The 16351-nt window shown below is 45.0% G+C and overlaps 1 protein-coding gene and 1 long non-coding RNA gene across 2 annotated transcripts in view; one reads left to right on the top strand and one right to left on the bottom strand.

The window, feature by feature from the left end:
* Window positions 1-16351, top strand: part of FRMD4A (FERM domain containing 4A) — a 567858-nt gene that overhangs the window by 70714 nt on the left and 480793 nt on the right. The gene's annotated exons all lie outside the window — the stretch shown is intronic.
* LOC112544798 (uncharacterized) overlaps window positions 15649-16351 on the bottom strand; it is a 44945-nt gene continuing 44242 nt past the window's right edge. The window contains exon 3 of the long non-coding RNA XR_012903161.1: window positions 15649-15885. This is a non-coding gene — a long non-coding RNA (uncharacterized LOC112544798). The remainder of the gene's footprint in view (window positions 15886-16351) is intronic.

The raw sequence follows: 16351 nt of genomic DNA, 5'->3' as shown, positions 1-16351 counted from the left end.
ACTGTAAAAGAAGGAAGGACAAACTGTGTGGCAGTGAGGATTGATAAGGAGGGCCACTGACTCCTTGCGAGACCTAAGGGAAGTCACTTGGCATCACATTTCAAAACGGTGACCTCGTCTTGGTCGGTGTAACTTTGCCTTCAAACCTTACACTGGAATTTGCACCTGTAATGCAGCTGTAGGTACAAAATGTGAACACAAGCTGTGTCCCCGAAAAGGAAACCCGGGCTTCAGTCTTTTGAAAATGTACCTCTTAAATCTCCCTCTGTCAACTTATCGATATATGTAAAAATATACGAAAGCTATGAAAGTGGATGGTATGTATCATAGTCACTGATAGGCTGGAGAAACATTTGGCCCCGGATCCTTCAGTGACCCCCATAGGAAGTTTAAGGTTTTACCAGGAAGGTTAATTATTCATGGGAACAACTCCCCTACAGATGTGGTAGGTTTATTTTAACCAAAGATTTTAAATCAAGGCCGAGTGTCTTTCTGAGAAAGAGACTCTAGCTCAACCAGCAGCCATGGCTTGATGCAGATATCACTGGGTGAAAATCTTTGAACAGTGTGATGCAGGAGGCTGGACTGGATGAGCATAACAGTCCCTTCAGGCCCTAAAATCCATTAATGTATGCAGCCCTTCAGTGAAGTGAATGGTACTCTGTCCCCACAGAGCTCATTGCAGAGTCAGGGCCTCACTTCCTAGCATTTACTGATCTCCTGGGTAGTGGTTTAAAGTTTTTAGAATAAAACCAATGTGAATATATTGGTCTCTATTCTTCCATCAGACCGCTCAGGCAACACAGTTGATTGTGATACCATTTCAATGGCATAATATAGGGCAGAGTTTATCCCAGGATACCGGATCTCAATTTGAAACACTCTCTGTAAGTGTAGTTACTAGATCTGACTCTCTTTCAACATTGTGGCCTGTGGTGGGTATTTTTTCTGTCGCATTTTAATTGGCAGCAATATCCTAGAAAAAGATGAACATGTGTTAATGACATTCAAGGTCGTGTTTTATTTTTATTTTGGGTTTTGTTTCTTTTTATTCGCCAGTATCTGAAACTCTGAATGTAAAACAAGCTTGTATTGGAAGTAAACATTTCTTCCCAAGGTCTTCTCAACAGTATTTTTTAATGTCTGTATTATAGCTTTATCGTAGCATTGCAGCCACTGTATGAGGACTTGTGTTATAATAATGAAATAAACAATGTTACAACCTGCCCACAAGCAGGGCGCAGTTGGCATTTATTTGCCTGTATTACACTATCTGTCTAATTACCTTGTATACTAGGAGTCTGATGAGTTACAACAAAAGACCAAAGTAATGGAAATATTAGCCACTTTCATATAGCTCATGCTTTCCTGCTAATACGCATCTTCATCTTCTCCAGTCAGTTTACACAGCTGCAAATATCTTGCATGATGGTCATGCAAACTATCCCTTTCATTTAAAACAAGATAAAAGCATTTTGAGTTGCAAAAGGAAGGGGATGCAGTTTTGGAAATGAGACCATAAAAGCTAGGTATTGGGAGAGCTTGGGAGAATACCACCTGTGCTGAATAGACTCTTAGAGTAGAACAGCCCATTGTGATCTAGTCTGATTTCCTGTATAGCAACAAGTAATACATTTCACCCAGTAATTCCTACAACGATTTGAGGCTGAAATAGAGAACAGCTTTTAGAAAGACTTCCAGTCTTGATTTAAATACTCCAAGTGGCAGAATTTACTACATCCCTTGGTAATCAATTGCAGCAATTAAATACACTTACTCTGTGTCTTATTTCTATTTGAACTGGGGAAGACTTCAGCTTCCAGCCATTAGATCTTGTTACTGCTTCATCTGCTAGACTGAAAAGCCTTCTGATAGGCTGACTTGTTTTATGAAATGAAGCTACAGGAGGAAGCTGAGGTGGTCTGTTACAGAAAAAACAACAACAAATGGTCTGGTAGCACTTTTATAGACTAACAAAACATGTAGATGGTATCATGAGCTTTCGTGGGTTGCTTACAGACAACCCCCCAATCTGAAATGAATTCTTTCTGGTAAGCATGCCACACAACCATGTCATAAGCCTCCAGGAACCCAGCCCTGCAACCAAAAATGATGCCAACTCTGGCCACATATCTATACTGGCGAATTCATCACTGGAGCCAACAACATAAGCCACCAAATCAAAAGGTCATTTGACTGCACATCCAGTAATTTGATCTATGCCATCAAATGCCAGCAGGACCCCACTGCTATATATATTGGACAAACTGGACAGTCTCTGCAGGAAAGAATGGACACAAATCAGATACAGGCAGTCCCCAGGTTACCTACAAGATAGGGACTGTAGGTTTGTTCTTAAGTTGAATCTGTATGTAAGTTGGAACTGGCATCAGCCGCTGCTGAAACTGATCAGTTTCAACCGCGGCTGAATCTGGATGCCAGTTCTGACTTACATACAGATTCAACTTAAGAAACCCAGGCGTCCCCAAGTCAGCTGCTGCTGAAACTGATCAGTGGCTGATTCCAGGAAGCCTGGGGCAGAGCAACTCTGCCTCGGGCTTCCTGTAGTCAGCCGCTGGTCAGTTTCAGCAGCGGCTGACTTGGGGACGCTTGGGGAAGAGCAGCTGGGGTGCTGCTGGGTTGCTCCAGTAGCGCGGCTCCTCAGCGCTACTGGAGAAACCCAGCAGCACCCCAGCTGCTCTGCCCCAGGCGTCCTGATTCAGCCGCTGCTGAAACTGACCAGCAGCGGCTGAATCAGGACGCCTGGGGCAGAGCAGCTGGGGTGCTGCCGGGTTGGTCTGGAGCGGCGCTGCGGGACCAACCCGGCAGCCCCCAGCTGCTCTACCCCAGGGGTAGGCAAGAAAAGCCTGGTCTGCTGGGGGGGGGCACTAGCTGCACCCCCCCAGCAGACCAGGGGGACAGGAGCAAAGCCTTGGAGCACGCCCGCAGCGGGACAGCCCAAGCGCGCCTGGGCTGTCCTGCTGCGGGCGTGCTCCAAGGCTTTGCTCCCCGTCTCCCTGCAGACCAGGGAGACGGGGAGCAAAGCCGCTGAGCACGCCCGCAGCGGGACAGCCCAAGCGCGCCTGGGCTGTCCCGCTGCGGGCGTGCTCCAAGGCTTTGCTCCCTGTCTCCCTGCAGACCAGGGAAACGGAGAGCAAAGCCGCTGAGCACGCCCGCAGGGGGACAGCCCAAGCGCGCCTGGGCTGTCCTGCTGTGGGTGTGCTCCAAGGCTTTGCTCCCCGTCTCCCTGCAGACCAGGGAGACGGAGAGCAAAGCCGCTGAGCACGCCCGCAGCGGGACAGCCCGGGCGCGCTTGGGCTGTCCCACTGCGGGCGTGCTCCAAGGCTTTGCTCCTGTCCCCCTGGTCTGCTGGGGGGGTCCAGCAAAGCCTCTGGACCCCCCCAGCAGACCAGGGGGACAGAATCTAAGCCGCCCAGGCAGCGGGAGTCCCGCTGCCTGGGCGGCTTTGCTCTGGGGCAAATGAGCAAAGCCACCCAGGCAGCGGGACTCCCGCTGCCTGGGCGGCTTTGCTCGGGTGTCCCTGGTCTGCTGGGGGGGGTCCAGCGGCTTTGCTGGACCCCCCCCCCCCCAGCAGACCAGGGAGACCGGGAGAAGCTTTTCTCGCCCCGGAGGACACGGGTGGCGACACGCCACCCGTGAGCTCCGGGGCGAGAAAAGTCCCGTTCATGAGAGCGGATCCGACATAAGTCGGATCCGCGTAAGTCGGGGACTGCCTGTATACGTAAAGGAAACATACAGAAACCTATTGGTGAGCATTTCAATCTCCACATCACACTCTGAAAGATCTCTAAGTAGCTGTCTTGTCACAAACCAGTTCTACAGGCTAGATCCACAGGGAAGCATTGGAATTAGAGTTCATCTGCAAATTCAATTCACATGCTATTGGACTCAATCCTGATGAAAGTTGGTTAGGACATTACCAGTTTAACAGCCATTGAAGGTGCAACCAACTCTCTGTGTTGTATCCTTCCTGACATGGGATCCTATCTATTGACTTTAATTCTTATCTGCTTCAGTTTAACTACCCAATCTTCAGATACTTACTGATGCTCTCTGTCTCTCATCCCCCTCCCTTGCTTTTCCCTCCCCGCTCCCTTTCCCCCCTCCTTTTTATTTTGTGTGTGCACATCCTAAACTCATAACTCCGGTCATCTGAAGAAGTGAGCTGTGCCCACAAAAGCTCATGATACCATCTACATGTTTTGTTAGTCTGCAAAGTGCTACCAGACCATTTGTTGTTTTTTTTATTAAATGAGTTCTTTTAGCTGGTCAAACAGGTTAACCACACATAGTTGGTTCAATCACAGTCCATAGTGCAGAAAACCACACCTCACATATCTAAAAAGTTCTACCCTCCCTTGAAAAGGCATCAATGAGTTTTGGTGAGTCTGTGGGAAGTAAGCTGGTGGTCTCTGTACAGTTCCTAATGGACAATCAGCCATGATGTGCAAGCCACAGCTACGGCTGGTACTATGTGGAACGCTGGTGATAAGCCTCAGCAGGAAGGATCCATGCAGCCTGGTTGTAATGCGTCTGTACTTTTATTAAATAACTTCAGAGCTAATTTCTGCATCACTCTTTCCGACATTAGTATCCAATTAGGGATGCAAATCACCTTGGATTGCAATAGTGACTTTTAGTTCATTTGACAGAAGACCTCAACTACATTGACAAGTAGTGGAGAAGGAAAAGAGTTTACTATTTAAACAGACAAGACAAACACAGGATAAAGAACCAGGGAGTAGCTTACCAGCCCATGGGGGCTGCTCACAGCTTCGCCCCCACTGTGCACAGCTTCTGTCCATTGAAGCAATCTGAAATATCAGGACATTTCAGTGCCATACCTAGGCACATTTTTCAGTGCGGAGATGGAGATGCTGGATCATGGGCAGATCTCTTAGACTTAAAATCTTGTTGTTCTGGAGAAACAAGCAAGTGCTTGTCCCAATTTTCAGGATGTGGTTTCAGTCTCCGTAACAAATTAAAATGAAATATTGCTGCTGCTGTGCCTGCCTAAAGGCATCTGTGTCTGCATTTTCTCTGCTCAGTTTTTGTCTATTATGGCAGCATTTCTCTTTTTATTCTTCAGTTTTTAGTATCTCTCTCTCTCTCTCCCTCTCTCCCCCCTCCTTCCCGTTTCTTCAGTCTATGTTTAGTTCTGTCTTTGTATTTGGCCTGAGACTGTGAATCAAAAAATCAGGCTATATAATCGTTTTGTTTCTAATTTAAGCAAAAACTATGTATCTGGATAAAACTCACCCGTCTAGAAATTAAAGGTATGCAAATAACTGATTTTTTTTTGTTTGCTGTCAGCTCCAAAACAAACAAACAAATCATCAAAATAATTTTTAGTTCAGGTCAAATCAAATTAAAAAGAACTTTGGCAAATCAAAAGAATCCATTGTAGGGTTGAACATAAACACATTGCTCAACTCAAAATGTTTTATTTCTGGGCCATTTTTAGAGGACTATATTCACAGGACAGCTAGAGAAGGAAGGGGTATCCAGCAGATTGGAGAGACTAGATTTGAACTCCCCACTCCAAGATGAAAGCCTCAGTCATCAGCCATAGTGTATTCAGAAGGGGCCACTAACCTATTGAACTCTGTATAAAGTACTTGACTAGTCAATGGGTCAGAAGGAGAGCAAGAAAATAAAAATATCCTGGTGGTTAGGACACTCATCTGTGTTCAAATCCTTGCAGCAAGGCAGGGGTTGGAATCTGGGCTTCTCAGATCCCAGGGCAGTGCTCTCCACATAGGACTAAAAAGTTAGCTATAAGCATGGACGGTGAGTGAATACATCCTTAAGGGATGCTAGCCCCCAGTTCCTCCCCCTCTGCCCAAGGCCCACCCTTTCTGCCTCACCCTCTCTAGCCGTAACATGGAGCACACCTATGGAAAAGAGCCAGTGCGCTCCAGGGAAGATGGGTGGCACAGCCAGCAAGCCCCCAATCTCAGCACTGGGTGAGCGGCCCAGTCCCAGCGCAAAGAGGATTACTAGACAGCAGCCTGGGTGTCTTGTGCATACAGCAGCCACAAGCCTGCCTGTCCTAGCCTCTAGGCAACAAAGGGAACATTAGGCAAGCGAGGACCTGTGGGTGGGATTATGTCAGGCTGTTTGGGAAGACAGAGCCTTCCTGTGCGTATGATACCAGCTGCCCATGGCTATAAGGTAAGCACTGCCACTTGCAAGCCACCATTTTGTGACTCTAGCTGGGATAAAAATTATGTATATAACTTTCAGCGAATGTGTGTCAAATTATGTCACTCAGACTTTCCAGCCTCCTGCATTACCCGTAACCAGCCTCTCCTTTTGCAACTTTTACTCATTTCTGGCTTCTGTGCAATAGGATTATCCCCCCTCCCCCTCAGCCTGGATATGCCACAGCTGTGGGAAGAGCTTTTGAGCCTCTGGACCTAGCTTAGACATTATCAAGCTGGTCTTTATAACACAAGATCAGAGCAGACGGTAAGAGTGAGTCCCAGTCTGAAATCTATTCTGAAGCAGAAGGAAGCTGTGTGAAGATGTGTCCTTTGTTGTCTGGAAGGCTTGCGGTAATGTGGAAGAAGTGAGATCAAATGCGTGGCTATTGACTGTTTTTCTGTGTTAGCAGAGCATGTCTCTGTCTGACAGACTGCAGTGCCCTCCCAGAAATATGTGTGAATTTCATGTGAACCTGCATTGATTTTCTTACAGATTGCATTAGTTCCAGTCACGAAGAAATTGTACCTTCTCTATAACTAATGCAAACCTACAGCAAACGTTTCCCTGCAGACGGGTTTTTTTTCTGTAAAATGCAGAAACTTGAATACTTCTGAGAGCACCCTTGTGTACTCCATATGAGCTCCTCTTTTATAGATATCACAGACCCGGCACCAGACAGCCCTAATGATATTGGTAAATGCTACTGTTACTTCTCTCCCCTCGAACTAACCCAGGAGCTGGCAATTTCAAACAGGGAAATGGGGCAAAACTATATCCCTGAAGTCTAACAAAGCCTTTATTTCATTATACAGATTTTTAGTTCCCCAAAATCCTGGAGCTCTGGTGTTTGCTTAAAAAGGCAAAGGCTCCTGTTTAGTATATAGGTGCAAAGAACTGATGGATAGATCTTCTGCAGGTTTAAATCAGCATCCCACTTACAAAAAAATTAATGCAAGGGTAGCAAAAAATTGGGACTGTTTTCCTAGGATTTCATCAGTCTTGTCCTCGCTCAGCCATGTACACCAAAGAACAACACTACTGGAGAAGGTGCCAAAAAGAGTCACAAAAATGCTCCAGGACTGGAAAAAAAGCCTGCCAATGAGATACTTCAAGAGCACAGTCTGGTGAGCTCATCAAGGAATAACAAAAACCAATGACTAGAAGCTGAAATCAGAAAAAAATTAATTGACTCAAGGCTCAAATGTTTAACGATGAAGGGTGATTAACCATCGGCTCAAATTTCCAGAAGAAGTGGTGGTTTCCATCTCTTGATTTCTTCCCATCCAGACTGGATGCCTTTCTAGAAGATCTACTTTAGCCATACAGTTGAGGTGTTGGGCTCAATAGCTTGGAAACAGAGTAAAATGTAATTACCTGTTGTATGCAAGAGATCAGATTAGATAATGTAGTGATCCCTTAAGGAAGTTGTCTCCAACCTTTTTACACACAAGATCACTTTTTGAATTTAAGTGCATTCCAAGAGCTACCTCAAACTAAATATCCTTGCCCCGCCTCCTTTGTGTTCCTTTGCCCCGCCTCTCTGTGGCCCTGCCCCTGCTCACTCCATCTTCCTCCCTCCCAACACTCCTTTTCACCGGGCTGGGGCAGCGGGTTGGGGTGCAGGCTCTGGTCTTGGATTAAGGGATTTGGAGTGTGAGAGGGGCTCTGAGCTGAGCTTGGGGCAGGCAGCTGTGGTGCTGGAGGGGTGTTTGGATTCATGGAGGCTCAGGGCTAGGGCAGGGGCTTAGGGTGCAGGAGGGGGTTCATGACCGGGATAGGGGTTCAGGATGTGGACTACAGCTGGGCACCGCTTAGCTCAGGTCGTTCCTGGGTGATGGTGCAGTGAAACTAAGGCAGGCTTGCCCTTGCCTTGGCCCTGCACCACTGCCAAAAGCAGCTAACAAATTTGCTCTATCCCTAGTCCTCTTGTGCCCCCTCTCTGCTCTGTGGAGATAGGATACAGGATGGAAGAAGGGAGCACCTTGATATCAGCACCCATCCTCTCCCTTCCCTGCCCTGCACAGCAAACAGGCGCTCCTAGGGGACCAACTCCAAGGCAAAGGGCCAGACATGCACAGGAGTGGGAGGAGGAGCAGCTGAAGTGGTGGCACTTGATAGCCACGTGGCCAAACCAGTCAGGATCACCTGTCAGAGGCTCCAAGATCTACCAGTAGATCCCAATCTACTGGTTGGTGACCACTGCCTTAAGGCCTCAACCCCTATGAATCTATAAGAGTATGGACTTACACATAGTGATATTATTATTACTTCTATTGCTATAACACCTAGATGTCCCAACCAAGATTGAGACTCTGTTGTGCTTGTCAAGCCCATAAGCAGTGAGAGTGTGAAGAGTATGAAAGCCCCCTCTGTGGTCCCCCAAGGGTGCATGTTCTAGCCAGCCAGGGGAAGGCAGGAGTGGCGCATTGCCTGAGCCTCCCTCCCCCTTGCTCTAGCTGTCTGGGGGAAGGCTGGAGCTGATTTCCCTGCTTGCTTGGGGGACCATGGAGGGTGTATTCACACCCTTGGGGTAAGTCTACACATCAGAGTTAGTTTGGGATACCAGAGGTATCCCGAAATAGCTACCCCGTGTCTTCACAAGCCACCTGTTACTTCAAAATATTTTTTGAAATAACAGGCGCGCTATTTCGGCATCCCGGTAACCCTCATTCCACGAGGCTTTAGAGCTGTCTCGAAATAGCACTCAAAATAAGCTAGGCATTTTGCGTAACACAAATTGCGTATCCTATTTTGAGTTTAGAGTGCAGTGTAGTCACAGCCTTGCAGTCCACATTTACCAAAAAAAAGCATACCCCCCTGTGACGGGGCGCTCCCGCCCCGCACTCGAGGGGGCCGAGGCAAGAGCCGGAGGACTCACTGGGGGGTGGGCAGTCGGCCCATCGCGGGAACCCTGGGACTGACCGCAGGCCCAGGGACCGGCGCCGCGGAACATGGGGAACAAGGGGCGCCGCCGGAGAATGCCTCGGGAGGAGGGGCTAGCGCGGCGTGGACGTATGATGGCATGGGGAGACGGGGGCTGCCTGGTGTCGCAGGTGCGGTGACGCCAGGGAGCCAAGCCGGCACAGCGTTCAGGGAGGAGAGGAGGACTGGGAGACGTGGAACCCAGGGAGCGAGAGTGAGGTGAGGACCCTCGGAGGGGACTGGTCCCTAGGAGGGACAGAGTAGGAAGCGGCCCAGGGCAGGGTCGTGGATCCCGTGAGCGGGTGTGTTTAGGGGCACTACCCCCATCCGCTAGGCAGGGACCGGCAGTCCCTGCCTTAAGGGCCCTGGGCTGGGGTTCGGAGGGAGGAGCGGGCCCGAACTTTTTTACTCCGCCCGGTAGGGTGAAACGCTTCCATGCGACCGGCTGTCCAGGTCAAAGCAGGAACTAGAGGGATTCTGGGACTAAGGGGCTGAGGCCCGGGATTATGTTGAAGGGTGCCTGGCTATCCGATGGGTGCAATAAAAATGGGTGACGGGAACCCACCAATGGCGAGGATAGCGTGACTCGTTTACACCCCCCATAGAAATTCCTGCGGATGGGCCTTTAGTCATTGCGCTAATATATTCAGCAGTAAAAGAATTGTCCCTGCCCTGAAGAATTTTCAATCTTAATGGATAAGGCAGAGAGAAAAAAAGTATTGGCCCCATTTTTTGAATGGGGAGTATAGGCATATGAAGTCATTAGCTCAAGATGATGGGACAAGACTATTGAAAAACTGGGATTTGACCTTAGAGGTCTAGTCAAGAGTCCTAACCTCTTCATTGAAAAGAACCCGAAGGTTTTGAAGAGAAGCTATCAACATTAGTTTCACTGTTCCATTCTGAGAGTTTAACTTCAGTGAGAATAAGATCACGGGACCCCCTCTGGCAAACAGTAGCTGCACTCAGAGTATACTCTTAACACTCATGGAAGGACTCAACCGTAGGATAAACAAGGAAATTTAAATCAAAGTCTGACACACAATCCATAAATCAACTAGCAGTACCAAGGTATTATGGCAAATAATACTTCATCTCATGTATTGATCTGACAGCCTGGTAATTGCTTACAATGGATTGTCACACATAACTTTGACATGCCTTGTTCTTGTTGGCTGCAATCTTAATAATAACTCAGACTCAGAGCTTGGGTTTAACTTTCAGTTTTCGTTTCCTTCAAGAGGCAAATCTTTCACAGAGGACAAATAGGATACAGATAATATGCCATTCCAGCTAATGAGGTAATTTAAATGCAAATTATATAAAGGTATGTGAAAATTGCTGCTTAAAAAAAAAAATCTTGCAATTTAGCAAAACATAATTTTAAAAATTATTCCAGATTAAGCCAAGTTTCAGCTCCCACTGGGGTGTTTTTTAAGGACGAGATGTCAACCTGCTCTGAACAGGGATTTTCTAGTGGGCAGGCTGATAGCCTTAAGGACAGCAGGGGGAATAGCAACCGGGTAATTGATTTGAGATAAAATATTCATAATCCCCTGTGACCAGGCAGCGTGATACCTGTTGTAACCCGTATCACAGCTGTCATCATTAAATCCAGCCTTGCTTAATGTGCACTTTAGTTTTTGAATGGCACTGGATCACCTGTCACTTTTCTGGCTGGATTTACCAGACTGAATGTTTTCTGTAGCTTAAAAGGTTTTTCAAATATTTTATGGACTCCACAGAGCTGTGGATTTTAGCTCTCTGGAAAAATGGCATTCTGAGTTAGCTCTCAGAGGATACATTTGTAACACTCCTCCTATATGAAACACTAAACAATTAGGAGATGTAATCATTAGGTGATAGTCAGGACCCAGAAATAAAGGAGCATCAAGAGCATGCCTTAAATATAATGACTTGCACATTGTTTTAAAAGACTGGGAGTATATTAAAGCTAGGCAGCTCAGCAGGAGGCCAGTAAAGGGGTTTCTTTATACCACTCTACATAGGTCCCCAAGTCATTTTAAAGATGATGTTGTGAATGTTAAGTAGCCTGGGGAGCGGGCAAGCTGTCACATTGTTGCAATATCAGTTAATGGCTCTTCAGTGCAATAAGAAGAGGAAGGTGCATCATCTCCAGGACAGCAGTTTTGATCTTACTAAATTGATAATTATTAATAATTGCTGAGCCTTATACTTTGTGCAAAGGAAGATTATGACTCATATGGATTTGTGGGGGGAAGGGGCTCCATATTCTCCAAGGTATAAACTGTAGTCTCAATTGTCAGCCTGTAGAAGCTTGGTTGCCACTGACTTCGGCAAAAGATGCTGGTGTTGCCCATAACAACCGTTGCTAAGCAACATTTGCTGGCATGTAGAAGGATTGAAATTGCTGCAGATTATGGTACTATTTATCATAGTTGCACGAATAGTCTTGTTAAGGAAATGCATGACATATAAATTTAGAGTGTGCATGATAGAAATGTCATGCATACATTGCGGGAGGAAATTGTATTATAGGAGGAGTATTTGTGAATCATAAATTGTTTGTACTTATCTATCACTGCTTTTGTAGTTTCAGGTTAAAACTTCCAGGAGAGTCTATGAATTCTAAGACAGCAATTAACTGCTTAGCAAGTCTATCTTTTATGGAAGTATGTTTGGGGAGTGGAAGAGAGGAATAGGGATGTCAGTGTTACATATTATTATTATGTAGTAAAAAGATATATATGCTCTGGGCCTAATTCTATTCTCAGTTACAAGTGGTATAAATAAGAAGTGATTCCAATTAATTTCAGTGCATTAACTAAGGTTTTACTCTGGTGTAAGAATCTACCCTCCTCAAATCTGCCCCTAGCTGACTACAGAATGAATGGCTCCCTTTTCATTAGATCATTTTATTAGTAAATTACCACCGCCTTTCTGATATAATTCACTTCCTGGGGTGAAAAGAGTTTATGCCAATACTTATTTTGTGTTTAATGGATTCATTATGCTTTTCATCATAAAATTCATCAATGTTAATTGAACGGATTAGCAAAATGTAATTAGAGAGGAAAAGGAAAAGTACATCTCCGCTTTGTCCAATTGCTCCTTTGCTTTAGCTACTTCTGTAACATTATTTTCTCTCTCTATTACCCTTTCCAGTTTGGCTAATCAATATAATCTCAGCATTCACGTGGCATCATAGATCACAGGTTAATTCAAGATTAGAAGAAATATTATTGACAGTTTGTTTAGTTCTTAATATTTGTTTTGGTAATGCGCCTTCTTGGTTAAAAATGCCTGTTCCGTGGAAAAGACAATGCACGCTAATTAATCTGTTAATTCTCTCATGGTTGTTGCAGCTGTTAACCACCTCCAACAGTCTTTGAATTTCAGGGACTACATGCCACGTGCTGCTGTTGCTTTTTGTGGGGATGAGAGGGTTTTGTGGCCAGTTGTGAGTAAATGAAGTAATGACTAGGTATCTCAGGACAATTTTTCCTGTACACAAGAGAATTAAAGTTACATTAGCCCTTGGGCTCAGAAACTCTGCAGACTGGCCTCTGGATCCTCACGCTCTGCACTGCTGTTCTCAAACTCAAAAAACAGGTGCCAAAATATAAATTTACCCAGAGCACCATTTTCCCTAAAGCTGGCCCTGCCTAACAGATTCAAGAGTCTTGGAGCACAGGGTCTGCTGGAGGTAGGGTCCTTACTGCTTCTCTCACCTCCTTCCTGGAACCTCAGGGTACCACCAGCCTCTTGCTCAGGCGAGCAGCGATGAAAAGGCTCCAAAGGGGTGAATCATAGCCACAGCCTTTGGGTCTGTTTAGGACACTGTCTGCATTTGCCAGATGTGGGCTAACAAATCAGTAGTGTTTTATCCTCTTTCTTGGCCTCCACATGTCTTCTGGTGTAATAAATGTTCGGTCTTGCTAGAATCTTATAACCGTTTTCCAAATAATTTCCCAGTATGTTTTTCTTGTAGCGGTCATGCTTGTCAGTCACACACACAGTCATGTACCAGCACCACCAATGTGTAATAATAACTATTGGTTTCAGCAACAGAGTTGAGAAGTGCCTCATTCTGTGGCCTGTAAAGCCACTCTCTGATAAAGAATGTGAGAGCATGATCAGTGTCTATCTTGCTGAGTCTTTTCATGTCTGGAATTGTGAGGGCACCAGCAGGTCAGAGCAACGGAGCTGGCTTACTTTTTGAGTCTCCAAGATCCACCTCCGTGTGGGGTACCAATTAGTACCCAGTAAAACAAAAGGAAAACAGCAGCAGAAAGGAGCTGGAAGAAATACAAGAACAAATGAGTAAACTGGGAAAAGTGTAATATTAAGCAACACTGGTGGTTCAGCTAGTTCGCCCTGATCTCAGACTGAAGTAGACAAATGTACAGTTCATGCACTTTAAGCCATTGCCAGTAAATGTACTACATCTCCCTTAAGGGTTTTAGTTTCCCTGGCCTCAAATTTCAAAAGTGCCTACCAATGTTACAATTTTTTCGACCCATGTGTGGAATACATTTTGTTATATGCACCAAGGCATATGCAAGTGTGCACCACCAAATAGAAACAGATACTGCCAGCTCTGGGAGGCTGTGGGCACTCTGCTAATCAGCTGTGTAGCATTTGAATCTTTCCTGGGCAGTTGCCCAGGTGCTCGCCTTATAAGGAACACTGGTGCCTATTGATGTTGGGTGCCCAATTTGTAACATTTTAAGGGTTTCTCCTCTGTGAATGGATTCCTAGCCAGGCTGTTTTAGCCAGACAATCTCCTTGTCCTGGGCATTCTTACTTTTTTGGTAAAAATGGGCATTTTCCCATTTGCTCTTGACCACTGAGCATCAGCTCGGAAGTGCAAATGGAGCAAATGTCCAGTTTTGCTAAAAGAGGGAATGGGGTGGGGATGGAAATGGCCACATGAAATAGTGGGTGACAGGTGACTCATGGAATGTCCACATTTACTTTGGGAAATATGGTCACCCTACTCCTATGTGCTATGTTAATGTGAATAACAAAGGGTAGCTAGTTCTCTCTTTTTAATAGACATTTTCTTTGTAAATTGGCCTTACCCAGGAACACTGGGGCAAATTTGAATAATATAGAACATTTTACCAAAAAACAAGACAAAACGTTGCTAATCGCTCTGTCAGCTGCTGCTATTCGTTGACAAATCAGAGTGGGTTCAGAGAAGACCCACCAGAATGATTAAACCATTAGAAAACATGCCTGAAATTGACAGACTCGAGGAGCTCAATCTATTTAGCTTCACAAAGAGAAAGTTCTGGAGTGATTTGATTCAAGTCAATAAGTACCTGCATGGGAAATAAATATTTGGTAATGAACTCTTCAGTCTGGCAGAGACAGGTGTAACACAATCCAGTGGCTGGAAGTTGAAAGGAGACAAATTCAGGCTGGCCATAAAGTGTAAATTTTAACAAGGAAGGTAATTAGCCACTGTAACGATTCACCACGGATTCTTCATCATTGCCCATTTTTAAATCAAGATTGGATGTTTATAAAAGAGGCTCTCTAAGAATTATTTTGGGGAAGCTCTCTAGCCTGAGTTATACAGGAGATTTGACTAGATTATTACAATTACTTTTTGAATGTATTAATCTGTTGAAATTGTTACCTATATATATTGGTCTGAGTTCTCTTTGCTTGATCCTTCAGTGAAATGACACCCCAAGTTTAAATAATAACATTTTATTTACACTTGCATAGCACCTTCTTCAGTGTGCTTTGCGGACTGCTCATTCAGCAGGATACATGATGAGTAAATATAATCCCCCTCTTTATACTAAAGAGTAGAAGTGAGACAGGGAGATATTAAGGACAGCATGTGGTCCAAGTTCACAGATGAGTCTACAGTAGAGTTAAAATTAGAAGTCAGATCTTGGGGGAGGAGGAATTGGTGAAAAAAGAGTAAAAGAAATTAATGGGTTTTGTTTCAGTCAAGATTTTTTCTCAAATGTTGTTACTTCGAATAAAAGAATCCATACTGAGAAAGGAAAAATGCTTTTAAAATCATTTTTTAAAACCAATGAAAAGTTCAGGATGGGATTTGTAAAAAGGAGCATTTTTCCCTATTGAAACTAAACAAAGTTGTGCATTTAAAAATTTTTTGTTGAAAAATGAAAAATTTTACTGAGATGAAAAAATTTTGGTGAATGCTTTTATTTTGATAAAAACGGCATTTTCTATCAAAAAAGAGTTTTGCTGGAGTTGGGGTTTTTTAAACAAAAACAAACAGATCTACTCAATCTGTTGTCATAGAAACATCATAGTGGAAAAGCCTGAGTTTATCTGCCCTGAGTTCTAATCCTGGCTCTGACAATGATTTGTTGCGTGAACCTGGACAGATACTTACAGGTTCTGCTTCAGTTTCTCCATCTGTAAAAGGGGAATGACGTTATTTACTTATCTGGCTACTCAAGGGTCTTATGAGAATAATTTGGTGAACAACTGCTGCATAAGTGCTAAGAATTATTATGATGGGAAAGAAGGCGATTTGACCAATGTAGCTCTTTGAAAAGGAACACAGAAGGAAAGAGATCTTGTTTAAACATAAAGGGGTGTAATAATTGACCAATGTGTTTAAGAAGATTATGATAAACTTGGGAATCTCTTAATATGGGTACACTGGAGTGGATCTAAAGATGACAAGCCGTATTCTGCTCTTGTTGCTTACTGTAATACTGAACATCGATCTGTCCTTGCACAGCAGGGTCTTGGCTCCTGGTAATACAAATAATTAATTATAATATTCATTTAATTTAATGTATTTATTTAAAGAGTGCATCTGTCTGAATCCGTTTGTTCAAGAACGGTGAGAGCTAGGGCTACCAAATTTGGTATGCAGATTCCTCCTCTCCTAACTTAAAGCATGATCAAGGTTTGGTTGTGCCAAGACAACCAGAAGCCCCAGAAAAAGGTCAGTTTTCCATAACATGCAAAAGGAGGGGCTGCTGTTTCAAGGGACGTAACGAGAGTGGCCACTGGGGGCAGTGAGCACACAGGAGAGAGCTATCCTGCAGAGCGTCCACTAGGGGCAGCTGCACCACCAAGGGAGTGGCCACTAGGGCTGGAGCTCTGCCATCTTGCTTGCCAGCACACTGGGGTAAGTAATGGCCCTGCCCCAAACCCTTCCCTCCTTCCCCCAGCGGCACCAGAGAAGGGCAGAGAAGGGCAGAGAACAGGCCGC

Source organism: Pelodiscus sinensis, chromosome 1 (genome assembly GCF_049634645.1).
Source record: "Pelodiscus sinensis isolate JC-2024 chromosome 1, ASM4963464v1, whole genome shotgun sequence".
NCBI classification, from domain to species: Eukaryota; Metazoa; Chordata; order Testudines; family Trionychidae; genus Pelodiscus; species Pelodiscus sinensis.
This window is presented reverse-complemented; position numbering and strand designations above follow the sequence as displayed.